Source organism: Salmo salar, chromosome 16, assembly GCF_965601325.2.
Source record: "Salmo salar chromosome 16, fSalSal1, whole genome shotgun sequence".
In the NCBI taxonomy this organism is placed as follows: domain Eukaryota; kingdom Metazoa; phylum Chordata; class Actinopteri; order Salmoniformes; family Salmonidae; genus Salmo; species Salmo salar.
The window spans coordinates 52732040-52738356 of NC_138306.1; positions in this window are offsets into that span (position 1 = coordinate 52732040).

Sequence of the window (6317 nt, forward strand, 5' to 3'; positions counted from 1 at the left end):
GCATCGAGGGAAAGATTAACAGAGCGAAGTACAGAAAGATCTGTGATGACAATCTGCTCCAGAGCGCTCAGGAGGTTCACGTGACCAATACAATTTGATTTGATTGCTGTTCTGCCTGAGCATTCAAAATGTACTTTTGGTGGTCTATCAGGGGAAATGTATGGGATTCAAAAGTATCCCATACATTGAAGTAAATTAAGTTGTCAAATATAAATAGTAAAGTACAGATACCCCCAAAATTTACATAAATACCACTGCCAGATCACAACAAACTGAACAGCAACTGGAGATAAATTATGGTTAAGGACAAATCAACCTTACGACCACTAGGTGTCATCGTATACCCATAGATCAAATTGATTTCATATTTTTGTAAGATGTATATTTACAAAACATACAAACGACAGCATACAGACACCCACAAACATCAACGGCATCACACCTGTCCAGGCCCACCTGCTCACACCCCCATCTCCATCATACTCCTCTGTAAACTGGTCATCTCTGTATACCCGTCGTAAGACCCACTTAGTTCTCCCTCCCTCCCTATTTGAGATATCTACTGCAGCCCTCATCCTCCACATACAACACCTGTTCTGTCAATCACATTCTGTTTAAGGCCCCCAAAGCACACATCTCTGGGTCGCTCCTCTCTTCAGTTCGCTGCAGCTAGCGACTGGAACGAACTGCAACAAACACTCAAACTGGACAGTTTAACCTCCATCTCTTCAAAGACTCAATCATGGACACGCATACTGACAGTTGTGCTTGCTTTGCGTGAAGTATTGTTGTCTCTACCTTCTTGTCCTTTGGGCTGTTGTCTGTGCCCAATAATGTTTGTACCATGTTTTGTGCTGCTACCATGTTGTGTGTCGCTACCATGTTGTTATGTTTTGTTGCTACCATGCTGTGTTGTCATGTGTTGCTTCCTTGCTATGTTGTTGTCTTAGGTCTCGTCGTGATGTGTGTCTTGTCCTATATTTATATTTGATTAATTTCTTTATTTTTTGTCCCCGCAGGAGGCCGTTTGCCTTTTGGTAAACCGTCATTATAAACAAGAATTTGTTCTTAACTGACTTGCCTAGTTAAATAGATAAATACAAATCAACGACATCTCACCTGCCCAGACCCACCTGCTCACAACCCCATTTCCAGCGCCAGCATTACTCTCCGCCACATGGCCTCAAACTGCACAATTATGTATGTCTCTGTTGCCCACGCACTTTCAACATTTAGATAACAAAGCATTTTTCCTTTCCATTGTGTTATTAACTATGGCGGATTGGTTGATTTCCAGTTTTTGTATACTTTTTTTCAAGATGATTGACGAGAAAAGTATCGTCCAACCATTCGGGTATATCACTGCACCCTCATATGCCATATCTTGAATTATGCAGACAGATGGATTAAAAGTACATTTACATTGTAATACCACTGAAAGACAACTTTTAAACTTAATTTTACATTTAAGACATGACTGCCATTGTGCAGTAGAATTTGGGAATTTTGGCTCTAGTATAATAAGTTATATACACTAGTTTATACTGGATTAAGTGTACATTTTCGATAACTGAAATTTAGTTTAAAAAAAATATGTTCCAACATTCCCTCCATCTTGTGTCAATATCAGTTCTTTTTAAGTCTTGGTTTCAATCGTTTATATTTTCGTCTAAGAGATTGTCAGTTGTATAGGCTCTCTGCAAGGTGTTGTATATCTTACATATTATATGACTATCCTTTTCTGACACAAAAATAATTCTCCTCAAGATTCCTCTGGTGTCCAATAGGATTCCCCTCAAGATTCCTCTGGTGTCCAATAGGATTCCCCTCAAGATTCCTCTAGTGTCCAATAGGATTCTCCTCAAGATTGCTCTGGTGTCCAAAAGATTTCAAATCGAAATCTCATGATCTGAAACTTTTAAATTGCATGTATTTGAAAATATGTACATTGGTCAGTCCAAAATTGTCATGAAAATTCATGTATTTCCAATTACCAAGCAATTTAGGGTTAATGTTCTTAGCTCTATCCTTTGAAAATAGACACTTAAAATGATTCTGTGGATGAGCATGCTCATCTTCAATATGTACCTATTGTTCCTCTTTAGTGCATTTAACTATATGTCGCAAGTACAGTAAAAGCCTTGGGTGGCGAGTTGGAAAGTATAAAATCTCCCTCAGACCTATGAAGATGTAATTACTTTCCTTTTTATTCTATGAGTTATTTGCCCATATAAAGTCTGTAATGACCTAGTATACTTTAAAAAAATAATGTCTTCGGATGGGGTGATTGATATTACAGAGAATAAATATAGAAACTTTGGGAGCCATCCCATTCTGAAGAGGTTTATTCTACCTGTAAGATTTAATGGAAGATTGTTCCGTTAAATTAGATATGTTTATATAATATATCGTTAAGTAATGGGATAAAGTTATCTTTATATAATTGTTCAGGGGCGAAACTTTCACTGGGCACGGGGATGGGAGACGGGGACATGTCCCCCCCACTTTCTGAAATTGCATTTTTGTCCCCCCCAGTTGTATCATTGGAATGTGATACAAACAGGGCAACGGTGTGCTTTAGGACCATGCGGACGCCTCTGAGCGGTTGGGTAGGCTGTTTGGAGTGTTTATCCCCACTTCTAAAACCAACCTTGCGCCCCTGTATTTGTTGTTTGTTGTCACATGTTAAGCATCCTAAGTATTTTTTTTTTGTGGTCCACTTAAAGGATTGCTGTAGATCACGAGTTATTATTTTATTTTTCCTATTCCCATTATTTATTTATTTTTCACTTTAATTTTATATCCTGAGATTTTAGAGTATTCAGAAAATATTTTTTGCAAGGGCGGCATTGAGTTTTCAATATTTGTCAGGTATATCAGGAGAACATCTGCAAATAAGATTAGTTTATATTCCTGTTTACCGGTACTTGTTATGTTTAGGTCCTGTCTAATTCATTCTGCAAGTGGTTCAATTGCCAGTGCAAACAGGAGGGGGGAGAGAGTACATCCCTGTTTTGTGCCCCTTTCTAAAGTAGTTTCAGCCAGATAATGTATTATTTTTGTATATTTTTGCTTTAGAACATTTGTATCCAATTTTTATTAAATGTATTATTTCAGCTGGAAAGTTGAAAGATTCAAAAGTTTTGACTAGAAAATGCCATTCAAGACGGTGGAAAGTATTTTCAGCATCAACTGCCATTATTGATGAATCTCTATCTTGTTTTTTAGTATATTTTATTAAACTGAAACATGTTGTTGTATTTGTTTGTAATTGTCTATTTTTTATTTTATTGTTACAATTTATTAAACTTATGGGTCTGTAAGCAGCAGGGGACTCTCCAGATTTTCCTGCTTTTAAAATAACTGAAATAACTGTTTGATACATGGAACGAGGAAGCACTACATTTAAATGTAGTGTGTTGTCATTTGTGTAAGTAGGGGCGCTACTTTAATCCAAAATGTTAAATAGAATTCTTTGGGAAAGCCGTCCATTCCTGGTGCTGTTCTCCTGGGGAATGTTTTGTCTGTTGATAATTGCTTCAGGGTTATTGAGTCTGTTGTTTAATTCTGCTTTATATAGATTTTCATAGAAGCTTTTAAAATGGTCATCAATCATGTTGTTGTTTCTAATTAACGCATTTGTATCTTTATCTATTAAAATTATAACTGGTTTGGTGTGTATTCGTTTTGTGAAGGCGGCGAGATCTTTACCAGGTTTATTTGCCATTAAGTAGTATGCTTTATTTTAGTTTAACCTGTAATTGTTGGCTGTCATCAAAAGTAAAAGGTTGTATTCCTGCTTAAATTCAAAAATGTTTAACTTGTAAAGATTTTTATGGGCTTTTTCTAAGATATTCATTTATTCATTTTCCATTTCTAACTCAGATTACATTTTTGCCGAGTATGAGTATATTATTCCCCTAATGTACACATTAAAAGCTTCCCAAATTATATCGGGTCTGCTTTTCTCTGCACTCTGTCTACATTGCATATGATTTGTATATTAACATATCTGGGACATTTTGGAGAACACTCACGGATCTGTTAGACACATACATTATTATTATTATTATTCATTCATACATCTATGCATTTTCTCTATAAACTGATTTGACAACTGATTTGCATTTCAGTGGTAAGTCGGGGCAAACTAAATGAGAAATGGCAATCGAGAAGAAGTGGCAATACAGCATACCTTGTGATATCAAATGCCTTCTTACACTTTAATAAGATGGGGGACGCAACCAGGCTCACATGAAACCCTTCATGAAGACAAGTGATCTGAAGCGGTAATTTGTAAATCGGGATGTGCCAGAACAAAAAGTGAGCGCTAGAGGATCACTTTTATAATAAAGCATTGAACACATATCATCACATTTGCGTAGTGGGGTAGAGCAGTAGAGTAGAGCCACTTATAGAAGGTGCACACATGGGGAACATTTTTAGTAGCCTAGGGTCCGGGAAAATGTTGGCCTTTTAAAACCGCATTTCATGCAATTCTACATCATTTTACATGACTGGAGACTTTTGCATTATCTTTTTTAATACCGCACAAATGATCGAAATGGCAGGCTACTTTGACGCTGACAAACTTAGTATCTGAGATCAATAAAAACGACCTTGTCTTGAATCCATCAATAGCATGTAGGCCTAGGTTTGTGGAGAAACATATTGTAGGCTACGATATGAGGAGGAAATTATAGTCCTAAAAATGCTTTCCAGTTTCACTGACTCGCCCAATGATACGCAGTTTACTCGCTGGAGATTGTCGATGCGCTCGTTTCAAAAGCCTATCTCTCTCTCTCTCTTTTGTAAAACAATATTTGGAAGTTGATCAAATATTTTGGTAGTCTACAGCATAGTCTTATCTTTTCAGCAAGAGTCATTGCTTTCCAACCTGTGTTTTCACTCGATTGTATTTGAAATATTGCAAAAGGCCTGTTTTGTATCTGCCTGCTGTTTTTTCACTGACATATTTGCCTCGCGTTCCCGACTGTAGGCTATTTTTAAAAAGAAGCTATTGGTCCTCTGTGGTTAAATTATAGTGCTTCTCATTACATATTAGGCTATTCTGAATGATTTAATTTATTTCTGAATAGACAGCAGTAATTACATAATTGTAGAAAATTCCTCCAGAACCATTCACGCAGCTATGATTCTATAAGGAAACAAATGATGAAGTGCAACTCTGGAGAGATGAGGGGGCAGGATAATTGACGAAGAGGCAACTCGAATGAACTTTGATCGCTTTTATTATAATTGTTACATAGCAAAAAGTGAAAATGATTTTTCATGGCACGAGAGGTACAGGATTCGGCCAAATAGGTTCCGGAACAAAACAGTCCAGAACGGAAAGGTGCCGGATTCTGTTCTGACATGATCCGGCTCAAATTAAGCACTGATTTGAAGTACCTAGGCCTCTCTCTACCTGAGTATAAAGATTATTATACTAGATTCCGTGGGCTTGTCATTCACAGTACTGTTGACAAATCAAGTGCATTTGATCTAAATATGGGTATACGAGGACATCTACTGGTCACCGGTTTAAAAAAAAAAATCCATGCTAGCTATGCACTAGCATGCAATATATTTGACGCAGGTATTTATTTTTCAACATGTATTGTCATTGACTGGAACAAAATATAATTGTATGAGCTATGCATCTGTGTACCGGCGTTGTTGTACCCCTCTACTATCTGGCTTGGTGGGGCGATCGCGTTTTGCATGCCTTCTTCACTTAGATACACTGTTAACGGTCATATCTGTCTTGCTAGCTCATTTAGCTAGCATTTTATTCGCTTTTTCTGCACGATAGCACTTATTACAGCCCTGAAACTCATAGGGACCTCACTGTCACCACTGGTCATCTAGCCAGCCCTTATTTGCCAGCAGGGTTGCATCGGTTTCCATTGGACTTGACAGTTTTTTCGGCTGGCTAATAGGTAGCTAATTCCCTAACGCGAACTGCTTATCATGTAGCAGCCTATGCTGACTAGCGTCGTTAGCAAGAATCTAACGTCGATAAACTTTAGTCGTGGGTCCACAAAAATCAAACAAATGTTACTGAACTGATGACAAAATCATGTTTCTAAATTGTAGTGGCTATTGATGTTTTTTTGTTTGTTTTTTTTGCTTAATGACATTGCGAATATAATCATTTTTGTCATTTAACTACCGGTATGTATTATCTAATCCGGTTTCGGCATGAGAAAAGTATTAATCCCGAATTCCCGCGAGAACTTGCGCCCTAACGGATACTGGGCAGTAAGAGATCCGGTCACGGAGCCACGCCCTAAAATAACATGTGACCACAAGGC